Here is a 14,966-nt window from a genome sequence, read left to right as displayed (position 1 = left end):
AAAATTCTCAATAAGATACTAGCAAATCGAATTCAACGGCATATAAAAAGAATTGTTCACCATGATCAAGTGGGATTCATTCCTGGGATGCAGGGCTGGTTCAACATTCGCAAATCAATCAACGTGATACATCACATTAACAAAAAAAAAGAGAAAAACCATATGATCCTGTCAATCGATGCAGAAAAGGCCTTTGACAAAATCCAGCACCCTTTCTTAATAAAAACCCTTGAGAAAGTCGGGATAGAAGGAACATACTTAAAGATCATAAAAGCCATTTATGAAAAGCCCACAGCTAACATCATCCTCAACGGGGAAAAACTGAGAGCTTTTTCCCTGAGATCAGGAACACGACAGGGATGCCCACTCTCACCGCTGTTGTTTAACATAGTGCTGGAAGTTCTAGCATCAGCAATCAGACAACAAAAGGAAATCAAAGGCATCAAAATTGGCAAAGATGAAGTCAAGCTTTCGCTTTTTGCAGATGACATGATATTATACATGGAAAATCCGATAGACTCCACCAAAAGTCTGCTAGAACTGATACATGAATTCAGCAAAGTTGCAGGATACAAAATCAATGTACAGAAATCAGTTGCATTCTTATACACTAACAATGAAGCAACAGAAAGACAAATAAAGAAACTGATCCCATTCACAATTGCACCAAGAAGCATAAAATACCTAGGAATAAATCTAACCAAAGATGTAAAGGATCTGTATGCTGAAAACTATAGAAAGCTTATGAAGGTAATTGAAGAAGATTTAAAGAAATGGAAAGACATTCCCTGCTCATGGATTGGAAGAATAAATATTGTCAAAATGTCAATACTACCCAAAGCTATCTACACATTCAATGCAATCCCAATCAAAATGGCACCAGCATTCTTCTCGAAACTAGAACAAGCAATCCTAAAATTCATATGGAACCACAAAAGGCCCCGAATAGCCAAAGTAATTTTGAAGAAGAAGACCAAAGCAGGAGGCATCACAATCCCAGACTTTAGCCTCTACTACAAAGCTGTCATCATCAAGACAGCACGGTATTGGCACAAAAACAGACACATAGACCAATGGAATAGAATAGAAACCCCAGAACTAGACCCACAAACGTATGGCCAACTAATCTTTGACAAAGCAGGAAAGAACATCCAATGGAAAAAAGACAGTCTCTTTAACAAATGGTGCTGGGAGAACTGGACAGCAACATGCAGAAGAATGAAACTAGACCACTTTCTCACACCATTCACAAAAATAAACTCAAAATGGATCAAGGACCTGAATGTGAGACAGGAAACCATCAAAACCTTAGAGGAGAAAGCAGGAAAAGACCTCTCTGACCTCAGCCGTAGCAATCTCTTACTCGACACATCCCCAAAGGCAAGGGAATTAAAAGCAAAAGTGAATTACTGGGACCTTATGAAGATAAAAAGCTTCTGCACAGCAAAGGAAACAACCAACAAAACTAAAAGGCAACCAACGGAATGGGAAAAGATATTTGCAAATGACATATCGGACAAAGGGCTAGTATCCAAAATCTATAAAGAGCTCACCAAACTCCACACCCGAAAAGCAAATAACCCAGTGAAGAAATGGGCAGAAAACATGAATAGACACTTCTCTAAAGAAGACATCCGGATGGCCAACAGGCACATGAAAAGATGTTCAGCGTCGCTCCTTATCAGGGAAATACAAATCAAAACCACACTCAGGTATCACCTCACGCCAGTCAGAGTGGCCAAAATGAACAAATCAGGAGACTCTAGATGCTGGAGAGGATGTGGAGAAACGGGAACCCTCTTGCACTGTTGGTGGGAATGCAAATTGGTGCAGCCGCTCTGGAAAGCAGTGTGGAGGTTCCTCAGAAAATTAAAAATAGACCTACCCTATGACCCAGCAATAGCACTGCTAGGAATTTATCCAAGGGACACAGGAGTACTGATGCATAGGGGCACTTGTACCCAAATGTTCATAGCAGCACTCTCAACAATAGCCAAATTATGGAAAGAGCCTAAATGTCCATCAACTGATGAATGGATAAAGAAATTGTGGTTTATATACACTATGGAATACTACGTGGCAATGAGAAAAAATGAAATATGGCCTTTTGTAGCAACGTGGATGGAACTGGAGAGTGTGATGCTAAGTGAAATAAGCCATACAGAGAAAGACAGACCATATGGTTTCACTCTTATGTGGATCCTGAGAAACTTAACAGGAACCCATGGGGGAGGGGAAGGAAAAAAAAAAAAGAGGTTAGAGTGGGAGAGAGCCAAAGCATAAGAGACTGTTGAGAACTGAGAGCAAACTGAGGGTTGATGGGGGGTGGGAGGGAGGAGAGGGTGGGTGATGGGTATTGAGGAGGGCACCTTTTGGGATGAGCACTGGGTGTTGTATGGAAACCAATTTGACAATAAACTTCATATATAAATAAAAAATTAATTAATTAATTAATTAATTAAAAAAAAAAATAAATACCATACCTGAAATGATAAAACTGTTGAACTGGAGAACAGATTAGTGGTTGGGAGGGGTCAGAGATGGTGGAGTGGGAAAGTGGGGGAAGCTGGGGGGATGGCTATATAAGTACTACATGAGGGATCCTTGTGGTGATAGAACTGCTCTTTACCTTGACTGTGTCAATGTCAATATATTGGTTTTTTTACACAGTATACAATAGTACAGTACAGTATATACTATATTTTATAATAATACTACAATACAGTATCACAACTAGGATTTTGACATTGATATAGTCAAGGTCAATTGTACAATAGTACAATATTACAATATTTTATTTTTTTTAATTTTTTTAATGTTTATTTATTTTTAAGACAGAGACAGAGCAAAACTGAACGGGGGTCTGAACGGGGGAGGGTCAGACAGAGAGAGAGAGACACAGAATCTGAAGCAGGCTCCAGGCTCCAAGCTGTCAGCACAGAGCCCGACGCGGGGCTCGAACTCAAGGACCGTGAGATCATGACCTGAGCCGAAGTCTGACGCTTAACCGACTGAGCCACCCAGGTGCCCCTACAATATTTTACTATAGTTTCACCATTGGAGGAACTTGGATAAATGGTTCAAGGAATATTTCTGTATTATTTCTCACAACTGTGTGTGAATACACAATTATCTCAAAATAAAAATCTTTACTTTTAAAAAAGATGAAGTGCACCTGGGTGGCTCAGTTAGTTAAGTGTTGACTCTTGGCTTCAGCTCAGGTTATGACCTCACAGTAGTGGGATCAAGCTGCACTCTGCACTGGGCTTGGTGCTGGGCATGGAACCTGCTTGAAGTTATTTCTCTCCCTCTTCCTCTACCCCCTCCTCTGCTCATATGCATGTACATGTGCTCTCTCTCTCTCTAAAAAATAAAAATTAAAAAGGTGAATTTTATTGTATATAAATTATGCTTCATTAAAATGGATTTTTAATGGTGCCTGGATGGCTCAGTCGGTTGAGTGTCCAACTCTTGATTTCGGCTCAGTTCATGATCCCAGGGTCATGGGATTGATTCCTGTGCCAGGCTCCACACTGAGCATGGAGCCTGTTTAAGATTCTCTCTCTCTCTCTCTCTCTCTCTCTCTGCCCCTCTCCCCCACTGATGCTCTCTAAAATTAAAAACAAAAATTTTTTTTAATTGGATTTTTAAAAAGCTCTCCTTTTGGTCTATAGAACACCCAGTTGTACCCTCCAGAGACCACTCAGAATTCTCCTAAAACACTGTCTTCTTTTTCCAGGCACATGACACATTAAATGGACACTCTGAACCATTATGCTCTTCCACATTTTTCTTTACATTATTTCCAGGAATCATAATCACATCTTCCCACTTCCCCTCCTGGGTCACCACATACAATTCAGGGGTTAGCACACCTCAGCTGACCTACTAACTTGGGCTCTCCAAGGACGTATATACCTACAAAAACTTAGCTCATCTGTAGTTTTATATACATTGATTTTTTTGGATTTAGGGCCCCAGATTGATTGAAGTTTACTTTCAACTCTCAAACATCCACAATGACATCAATTTTATTTTAAGACAGTGTCCCAATTTTTGCAGTTCTTTGTCAACACCCTATATTGTTTGCCCCCAAACATGACCTTATTTCTTCTTTTATTTCAAAGGAAAAAAGGGGGTGGAAGGATGAAATGTGAAAAGATAATTTAGAGATACAGTAGTAATTTTACTGTTAATTGCCAATTTTAAGGCTTTGGACTTGATATGGCTCTTAAGACTTGCATAAAAAAAGTTTTGATAAGTATTTGGGTTAAATTTGGAGGAATAACATTAGATCTCATGTTAATACAATAGCATTATGACCAAGAAAGTAATTACTCACTTGCAAGCATGTGCATTTGTTCTCCTAAAAAGCCTAGTATTTAGGTTATGAATGGGGAAAGTAAAAACCAAATAGGATTCTTTATATATTTACCTGACAGTAAAAATTTTAAATAGCATTTTGTTTCCCTGAGCAAAATGTTTTAGATGAACCTAAAGATGGTAGGCCTTATTTTCTGGAAAATACACTATGGACTTGAATATAAATCTCAGGTAGGTTATGTAACATAATTATGTTATCTTAAATACTTATAATTAAGGTGAGATCCTCTTTAATTTGCATGTACACTTATGAAAAGAGGAAAGGTTTGTGATATTTGGGGAAAATAATCTATGTTTTATTCCAAAAAGACTAATTATAAAGGAAACATATTTCAGCATTTTATACAATGAGTTGTGGATATGTTACTTTTAATTAAGATAAAAAATAAAACAAGCTACCCTAGTATTTATATTCCTTGTCTAAATTTCCTTGTCTGAAGAGACAAGAATTAAATCAAGGAAGGGATTTTATTTATGTTCAATTCACATAAACTAAAGGAAAGATATTTTATTATCCCCACTTAAGGATGAAACACAGACTCAAAGAGGTTAAGTGACTTACCAAATTCACTATAAAGTGGCAGATGGGGACTGAAAGCATATTTCTCAATCCAGAGCCATGATCGTTCTGCTTTAACAGAGATCCATGCCACACTTCTATAGCTGACCTTATGGGGACTGTTGAAGACTTCAGTTGGAGGCTATCAGATGATAAACGGTATTTGGGGAAAAGTGCCTTTGCAGTTACCGAAATGAAGCAGAAGTGGCATGTTACTGTATATTACAAATGTACAGTACATGGAACTTGCACTAATTTAACATTAGGCACAGACTTACTGAGGCCCTAGCCTCTGTCCCATTTTACTCCATTCCTGATAGGAAGGAAAGAGAGGAATTTGAACATTTTATTTGGTGAAATTTATTCTAAACAATATTTGCTTTAGAAATCACCACTGAGATAACAATTCTACAAGGATTACTAGGATGAGATGATATATATGATTAAAGTAAAGGTGGAGGCATTCTAAATATACTGTTTTTCATCTCTCTGCTTTCATTTCAGTGTATTTTTTTAAAATTTTTTTTAACGTTTATTTATTTTTGAGACAGAGAGAGACAGAGCATGAATGGGGGAGGGTCAGAGAGAGGGAGACACAGAATCTGAAACAGGCTCCAGGCTCTGAGCTGTCAGCACAGAGCCCGACGCGGGGCTCGAACTCACGGACTGCGAGATCATGACCTGAGCTGAAGTTGGCCGCTCAATGGACTGAGCCACCCAGTCATTTCAAGGTTAGTAAATACAGATTTGTGTCATGACATAGTATTTCATCTTATGAATTATTGTTGGATATTTAGTTTTAAAACTGTTTCTCTATTATAAATGACAGTTCAGTTAACATCTTTGCACCTACAACTTTAAACACTTTTTCTATTATTTCTTTAATAAATTCCCAAGAGTTAAATTCTTGGGTCAAAAGATGTATGTATTGGGGCACCTGCGTGGCTCAGTTGGTTAAGTGTCCAACCTCGGTTCAAGTCATGATCTCATGGTTCATGAGTTCGAGCCCCATGTTGGGCTCTGTGCTAACAGCTCAGAGCCTGGAGCCTGTTTCTGATTCTCTCTCTCTCTCTCTCTCTCTCTCTCTCTCTCTCTCTCTGCCCCTCCCTTGCTCACGCTCTGTCTCTCTCTGTCTCTCAAAAATAAATGTAAAAAAATTTTTTTAAAAAGATGGATGTATTATATTGTTGCTACATATCACCAATTGCCCTCCAGAAATGTTGTACCAAAGCAATAAACTTATGACTGATCTTCCTGTTTCTATTCTCTCTCTTTTCAATCAATATTACACATTCTCAAGTTAATGTTCCCAATAAGCTACTTTATTCATGTCTAACACATAAAGGTTACCCATCACCTACAAATAATCCTAAACTCTAGCACTTGATGCCTTCTGTTCTCAGGCAAGCCTATCTCTTATGATTTTATCGCTCCTACTTTTCTACATAATTTCTAGGATTTAATCAAATATGTCCACCAAACAAGCACATGTTGGAAAAGAAAGTCCTGTATTCCTTTAATGTTGGCCCCACAAACACTTTCAGTTTATTGGAATCTTCACTCATCTTTATCTATTTTATTTCTTTCTCTAAGAAAGAAATGTCCATCCTATACTCCATTCCTTATTTTAACTTAAATTTAAATATTCAAATTTAAGCATAAAGAAAAAGTCAGGTAAGTCTCTAAGTTTATTTATTTATTTTGAGAGAGAGAGCACAAGCAGGGGAAGGGCAGAGAGAGAGGAAGAGAGAGAGAATCCCAACTAGGCTCTCCACTGTCAGTGTAGAGACCCACATGGGACTCAAACCCACAAACCATGAGATCATGACCTGAGCTGAAACCAAGAGTTGGACACTCACTGACTGAGCAACCCAGGCACCCCAAAGTCATGGAAGTTAAACCAAGGAGACCACCAAAGAGGCTCCTTCAATAGTCCAGGAACAGACTGGTAAGACCCTTTCCCCCTCCTACCCACCCTTCTTCCAACTATTAGATCTCTGTTTCTAAGAGGTAGGTCTGATCACGTCACTTCCTTTTTTTCTTTTAAGCCTCCAATTGTCTGTCACTGTATACTAACGATAATCCAAACTATGAACCAAACACAGCTCTTCACATCCACTTTCAGACTCATCTGCCAGGACAGGGATACGCATGTGTCCAGAAACTCCACACTCACCTTGAACGCTCCTCCTCCCAAAGGCATCAGATGCTTTAAGGCATCTCTGCCTCTGCTTCTGTCCATCCTGCTGACATAAAGCAAAGACAATTGAAAGGCAAACCATTAGTGAGGAAGATATTTGGAAATATTTGTTACAGATATGATAATGGGTTATGATTTTTGATATACAATGAACTCAAACACATCATTAAAACACTAGAACTCCAAAAAGCAAATAAGCTAGGGATATTAACGGATTGTTCATAAGAGGGAAAATGCAGGTGGCTTATGGAATATTAATGGAATTTAAGCAAAGAACTCAAAGATTTCAAATAACTATGAGTAATTGTTTTACTCATTAAACTAATATATATATGTGTGTGTATATATATATATATATATATACACACATATATATATATATTAAAGTGATGATTATGGTAGTCCATTGTTTAATGAGACAGACACACCTAGAGTTTCCTTGAAGATATAAAAATTGCTGTAATCTTCCTGGAACATCATCTAACTAAAGCCCTAAAAATGTTCCTGTCCTTTGATCCAGAAGTTTCACTCACTCTGGTGATGTGTACTTAAAATAATCAGAGCAAGACAAACATGGTTGGCACTAAAGTGTATATCTCAAGTTATCTCAAAAGTTGCATTGAACTCAAATGGTCAAAAAAAGGGCAATGCTTAAATAAGTTGTAGTTTAACCACATAATGGAGTATTAAATACTCATTAAAATGGCCTGTATATAAGATGAATTTTTAATGATGTTGAAAATTATATAATGTGGTATGAAACACAACATATCACTGAATGAAAAAGAGAAAGGACTTTTTAATGTACATTACATATTTCAACTGTACAAATGCATACCCAGAAATATCAGTGCTGAGAATGAATTAAATGTTTGTTTTAATTCTTTTCTTTGCAATTTAAATAGTGGGCAACATATTTCCTTTAAAATTTGTGATTTTTTTTTTAATCTGTATTACACCTTTGCCTTAGAGTCTTTGACACTGTTCACTACTCTTTTTTCTATTCTCACAACCACCCTGTTTTGGTGTCTGTCACTCCTGTGGCACTTGGCAGATAAGCCAAGGAACTCATCTCTCCTGAAGATCATAAATTCCTCAAGAGCTTGAACTGCCTCTTTGCTCCGTGACGTGCTTTGAAAAACTCAAAACCATTTGCAAGATGACTAAATGCATAGACGACTAAATGACTGTGGCCTTAAACATTTCTTAGAGTTGAGTTGTGTCTCTTTGCTCTGTAAATGAGTAGGGCAGCCATTGGTTTGGAGAGCCAGGTGGATTCTGTTTTCAGAGGGCATTCATCTGGCTCACACTTCACTTCTGTCTTTTCTTTACCTCTATGCATTTGCTGATCTCTTTAGGCCATGCATGAGACTCAACTTTTCTACCTGGATGTTGCCTTATACACCGATGAAATGTGGGTTCTGGTTAGTCAAATGTTTGGGGAACCTACTTTTTAAAAAACGTACCTAGAAGCTATTGCTATAGGCACATTTCATAAACCCAGTAAATAAAGGATGTACTACTCTTATTCAGACACTTCCTTTATGAATGTCTGGGGCATATTCTTAGAGACCTTTAGAATATTCAGTCTTAAATATTCCAGATTTACTGGCACATTGATGGCATTTCCTAAATCTCTGTCCTGCTTGCATTTAAAAAAAAAAGGGGGCAGAGAGATCACATCAAAGGCTTCTGTTCATTTATTCTCAGCCACCCACAGAATTATCTAAATTACTTACGAAGATTATTTAACAAAGACATTCATCTTCTTACCAAAATTATGAGTGAATTGTGAAAGACCATTTCTCTGTAAATGAGGATGGCTTAGATTCTAGCTTTTATCCTGTGTCAGTAATACCTTCTTTCTTATCTCCAACTCTTGTTTTGCTAAGTTTAGGAATGCAGACTCTGAAGTCAAAACTTGGGTTCCAATCATGCCTCTACCACTTATTAGGTCTGTGGTCCAATGTAATCTTTTAAGTCTCCAAGACTTGAACTCCCCATCTATAAGACAGGATAGTCAGAGTACCTTCCTCATAGGGTTGTTATGAGTGTTGAATAAAATAATCTTTTTTATTTGGCAAATTTCAGTTGCTCCTAAGTTTTCAGCTATTATTTATTTAGCTGTGTAGGATAGAACAGAAATTCACAAAAAAGTACTGTGATTAACAGAAGACTTCTCCCATCTCACACATTTATTATAAATATTCCTATTTGGTCTATTGATTCTTCTTATATTTTGAGTAGTCTTGAAAAAGAAGTATTGTAGTGTGTTCAAAATGCATGTCTTGTATGTGTTATAGACATAGGCAGAAAGTAATTTCTCTGCTCCCCTTTACAGCAAAATTTCTCTCAAAGCTACACCCTTATCATCTCTCCTTCCTCACCTCCATCTCCTTTACAATCTATTCCAATCTGACTTCTGTTCCTGCCACCCTGTCGACACTGCTTTTGACAAGGCCACCAACCAGCTGGGGTGTATCAGCTCAGAAGGAAATCTGTCCTCATTCACTGCACTCCTAGCAGTATTCCACGCACTTGGCTGTTTGCTCTTTCTCAAATACTTTCCTTTTGTTTTCCTTCAAATCACACTCCCCAACATTACTGACCCCTCCTTCTTGGGCTCTTTTGCTAGTTTTGCCTCTTCATCTGACCTCCAAACGTTCGGTTGCCTCAGGACTTGGCCTGGGTCCTATTCCATTCCTTCCAAAGTAATCCATTCCAATCCCATAGCCTTAAATACCATGTATATGAGAATATCTTTCAAACTAAATCTCTGAGCCAGACATTTCTCATGAACTGAAAACTCATAAATCCACCTGCCTGCTTGATTCTTCCACTTTCAAACATACTGTATCTAGAACCCAATCACTCCAATACCCCCTGCCCCACCTTCTTCCTAACTTCAGTAAATGGCACTACTCTCCACCCAAAACACTTCTCATGCCAATTTACTTCCCCTGTGAAGAATTCTCATTTCTTTTAAAAACAGAAATGAGGTAATGGCACTTCCTTATTTTAAACTTGAATGGTAACTCATGACTAATGGAATTAAATCAAAATTTCCCACTGACTGCAGGGCCATCATTACGTGGGTCCCTCTGCCTAAGTGACAGCTCATGCCACTCTTCTCCCTTGTGGGAGATTCTCACCCTCTGCTTGAGACATACTAAGCTGTTTCTTTTCCTTGAACAGGGCAAGATTATACCTTCTTTGGGGCCTTTGCACGTGCTTTTTTCTCTGCCTAGAAGGCAGTTGCCTGGTTTCTACATGTCTAGCTCCTTCTTGTACTTTAGGCCTTGGCCTTAGTTTGCCCTCAAGTAGGACTGCCTTGACTACCTATCTTAAGTAGATACCCCCCCACACACACCCTACGTATATCATTCCATCTATTTTGGTCATGGCTCGGTCAAAACTAGTCATTATCTTATTAGATAAGCTCGGGAGCTCCATGAAGATAGTACCACGTCATGGTTCATTACCTGTTCAATGTCACATCCTGGGAGTCTGGGAGAGGGCCTACCACACAACTCTACATAAACTGGGTTTATCAAAAGCACATGCTATACTGTTCTAAGAATGGGTCTGGTACAGAGGGGACACAGGCTCTGCACTACTTGATAAACATTATAATGACTGTACAATGTGCAATGGAAACCCATAGATGGAAGAGAAGCTTAATCAAGGAAGTGATATCTGAATTCAGATGAGTATAAAAGTGCTGGGGGGGGGGGGTGGGTGGGAAGGACACTTGGGCCAAGTGAACAGCATGAACAAAGGCCTGGGGGTGTGAAAAAGACTGCCATGTTAAAATTGTTAGCTTCAACAAGTTTTCCAAAGAAAATAAAATTAATGCAGATCCATAGAACCTGGGGGAAGAAAAGTCAGGACCTAAATAAAAATCAGATGATGGAAAAAAGTTTTAAATTTAAGCAGAAAATGCAATTTCACAACTATGGCTCATTTAAGCAACTGGTAATTAAAAGCATATATAGTAACAAACACCACCTGGGTTTTGCAGGTGTGAGTAAACTTTACAAAAATATGGAGGGAGAAATAGTTTGGAATGGCCCAAAATGCAACTAAAGAAGTTTGAGGCTGTGACATCAATGCCTTGTGATCAATAATGGGAATGAACATGGTGACAGCAACAATCATCTGGCAGGATATTTTCATTTATGTCATTTCATTTCACTTGAATGTGACAAACATATAACCAGGCTCTGGGCTGGGTAGTGGGAATAAAAAAAAAAAAAAAAATCTCAGGCTTCAAAGAGATCACTATCTAATCAAAGTACATGAATAGTTGCTTTTCTAGGATTAAAAAAAAAGAAGATGCCTCTATGTAACCTCAGTTCAAATGTTGTGCAAACGATGTTTGATATGCAAATCATTGTTTAAAGTGATGCAGGTTATTTGTTCCAAAAGTCCAGATGGAAGTTTTCACTAAGCCCATTTTCTCATGGGATGTTTAATTGATTCTGCACATAAGGACAGTTCTGATGGTGAATTGTGCAGAGCAAACAAAGAAACTGGTTAGAAAATGCCAATGAGTCTTTTCATGTATATATGAGAGATATCTCTTTTAAAATTTTTTCTACATTTAAAATTAATATATGTTCCTTTTAGAAACAGTGAAAATTGAAAAAAAAATACATGTTACATACATTTTTCCTAGACATTTTTTAAAACTAAAACTAGGATCACATCATAATATGTCTGCACTTATCTTCACTGATTTGAAGGTAATATATGTTGTCATTTTGTGTTGCTGTTAGTTATCTTTAAGATTTTTAAGTTTATTTATTTTTAAAGAGACAGAGACAGCACGAGTGGGGGAGGGGCAGAGAGAGAGACTCCCAAGCAGGCTCCATGCTGCCAGCACAGAGCCCGATGCAGGACTCGAACCCATGAAGCCATGAGATCATGACCTGAGCTGAAACCAAGAGTTGGTAGTTTAACTGACTGGGCCACCCAGGCACCCCATAAGGTTTTTTTCTTTTTTAAGTTTATTTATTTATTTTGAGAGAGAGTGTGTGCGAGCAGGGGAGGGGCAGAGAGGGAGGGAAAGAGATAATCCCAAGCAGGCTCCATGCTGTCACACAGAGCCTGACGAAGGGGTGGATTGTATGAACTGTGAGATCATGACCTGAGCTGAAACAGTCAGATGATCAATCGACTGTGCCACCCAGGCACCGCATCTTTAAGGTTTCTTTAAATAAACATAAAAAAAACCTATAATCTTCCTACATCAAACTAAAAAATGAAAAGCATTCCTCTGAGTCCTTTTAAATGAAATGTGGAATTTAGAAACCTTTTTCTCCACCATAATCACCCTAATTCCTAGGTTTTGAAACAGTTTTTTATAAAGATTTTGGGAATTAAATTATTGTTTTGTCATATAAATCTTCCTCTGTCAAAAATTAATTTAGAATTTCATTTGCTATTGTAACTAAATTTTCAATAGTTACTGAAACTAAATGGCACATATCATTATTGGCTGACTTTAAATCTATGATCTTGAATTCTTTATTCCTGTTTTTCTCTCATTCAGAAGGAATATATCCTTTTTTTAATAAAAAGGTAAGGAGCTAATAATATATTTTCAGAGCCCTTACAACTGGGGAAATATTTTTGTGTTGACCTCACACTGCGAGAAGACAATCCTGCATACGAAAAAACTCTTACATTTCAATTTTCTACCTCAAAATTCTGCCAATACTTTGTCTTCAGCATTTAGTGTCACAGAGGAAAAGGCTAAGGTCAACCTGATTTTTATCTTTTGCACATAACCCACTCTTCAATTTATAGGCTTATTTTTTATTTTCCTGTAGTTCTTGTAAAGCAGATATTTTGTCAAAATGTATATAAGTTTATAGAAATGTGATAAACCCCCGTATTTTCTGGTCTATGAAAGTATTATACATTTGTGTCTGATTCTTGCTCTTGTTCTGTCCTTCTAATTTCTCTTCAGGTACACCATATAATTATTCTGTTAACTCTCTATTTTCTGTCCTAGACACTTATTATCATCTTCTGTCTTGTCATTTTATATTTCTTTGTTCTCTTTCTCTGTTTTCTGGAAGAGTTTCTTAATCTTGCCCCATTACTGATTTGATTTTCTGAATTAGCAGTTTTGTTCTTTCCCAGTAATTGTGTTGGTTCTGGTGTTACATTTTTAGTTTTCTTGAATACCTTCCTTATTCATTTCCCTTTGCATCTCAGACTCGTCTATTTCTTTTTATTTTTCTGCTTCTCTCTCATGAAGGATATGTCTCCTTTAATCCTGCTGAGGTTGACAGTTTTTAACAATTTCCTTTGGTTTCTGAAATAAAGCCATTTCAGAAGCTTGTTTTTCCTCTGGAGTTCTTGACATCTTGTTTGGCATTCTTTATCCCTTGGTAATACCTTTTTTTCCATGGGCATATTTTGTTTCTGTTTTTGTTTTGCTTGCCTATTCATCCCAGAGGAAGAAAAATCTATACATCCCCTTTTTGGGTTTTAGTAACCAGAACGTAAACTGTGCAAGATGAAGGCAAGCACTTCCTACCTTATGGCAAACTGGCATTCATTGAATGAGTCACTGATCGTATTTTTCTATCCAATTCCATCAGCTTCAGTGCTAGAGAGAATTCCTTCCGAACTCCAATAATAGGCTGGTAGAAAGTCTTAGTTTAAATGTGGTTGAATGTCTCCTACCTCCTGACATCTTCATCTGTATTTTATTTCTGGAGGTTAGGATGAGCCATTTGGGACCAATAACCTGATGTCATTTTTTTTCCTCCTCCATGAAAGTAATTTCCTGCAGGTCCATTTCTGCAAGGCTCTGAACTTCTATTGAGTGATAAGATCTTCTGCTATTGATGCACTAGGTTGGATTTCCACCTTGTGATAAAGAGAAAATCTTCTTGCTCTTATCGGCAGTCCTAAACCATCCTTTTCCTTCATGGTATGACAAGTTAATGGTCAATAATAAAGCATAAAGCATCCTCCTGAAATATTTTTCTTAGTACTCAGATAGAGCAAATCACCAGGGCAAGAATGAGGATGGTTCCTTGCAATAGAAGTAGTTTCTTCACATCCAGCTTGAAACCCTTTTTATGGTTTTGAATGTATGGGTAACCCGACCTTTCAATACTGGAGTTCCACATCATAATGAAAGTCACCAGCTGAGGGGCGCCTGGGTGGCGCAGTCGGTTAAGCGTCCGACTTCAGCAAGGTCACAATCTCGCGGTCCGTGAGTTCGAGCCCCGCGTCAGGCTCTGGGCTGATGGCTCAGAGCCTGGAGCCTGTTTCCATTCTGTGTCTCCCTCTTTCTCTGCCCCTCCCCCGTTCATGCTCTGTCTCTCTCTGTCCCAAAAATAAATAAACATTGAAAAAAAAAAAAAAGAAAGTCACCAGCTGAAATGCTGGGTTTATTACTCTGGTAAACTGAATCTATGCAAGTGCCTTTTGTATGAAACATGCCTTTTATTTTCTGTATTCTGATGCTTTGACATCTGGGGCCTGGCTGACCCTGGAGGGACTATCCCTCCCAGGGCTAGCCAATACCTAAAGACAGTTAACAACTGGACATTGAGCATACCTTTCAAATGCAAACCAACAGTCCAGAGCCCTTATCCCCACCACCTCCTGTCTCTGGCTTTCACACTTTGGGCCGCTATCCTCTTGCGTAAGTACTCCAGGACGAGGTACAAGACAACTAGGGACAGACCCTGTGCCCCAGAGCCCGCTGAATTTGTCCAAACTAGCCAATCCTAAGCCTGCTTACAATGCCAGGCCCATTCCTTCCTACAGAAATCACAGTAAAAGCTCTGGCTCACA

The 14,966-nt window shown here is 38.2% G+C and overlaps 1 protein-coding gene across 3 annotated transcripts in view; it reads right to left on the bottom strand.

The window, feature by feature from the left end:
• ELMO1 (engulfment and cell motility 1) overlaps positions 1-14,966 on the bottom strand; it is a 641,219-nt gene that overhangs the window by 555,168 nt on the left and 71,085 nt on the right. For all 3 annotated transcript variants that reach the window (XM_040472227.1, XM_040472225.1, XM_040472231.1), the window contains one exon: positions 7,119-7,185. The gene's annotated coding sequence lies outside the window, so the exon portion shown is untranslated. The remainder of the gene's footprint in view (positions 1-7,118; positions 7,186-14,966) is intronic.

The sequence above is a fragment of the Herpailurus yagouaroundi genome, unplaced genomic scaffold (assembly GCF_014898765.1).
Source record: "Herpailurus yagouaroundi ecotype Mexico unplaced genomic scaffold, PumYag 100, whole genome shotgun sequence".
Taxonomy (NCBI): Eukaryota; Metazoa; Chordata; class Mammalia; order Carnivora; family Felidae; genus Herpailurus; species Herpailurus yagouaroundi.
This window is presented reverse-complemented; position numbering and strand designations above follow the sequence as displayed.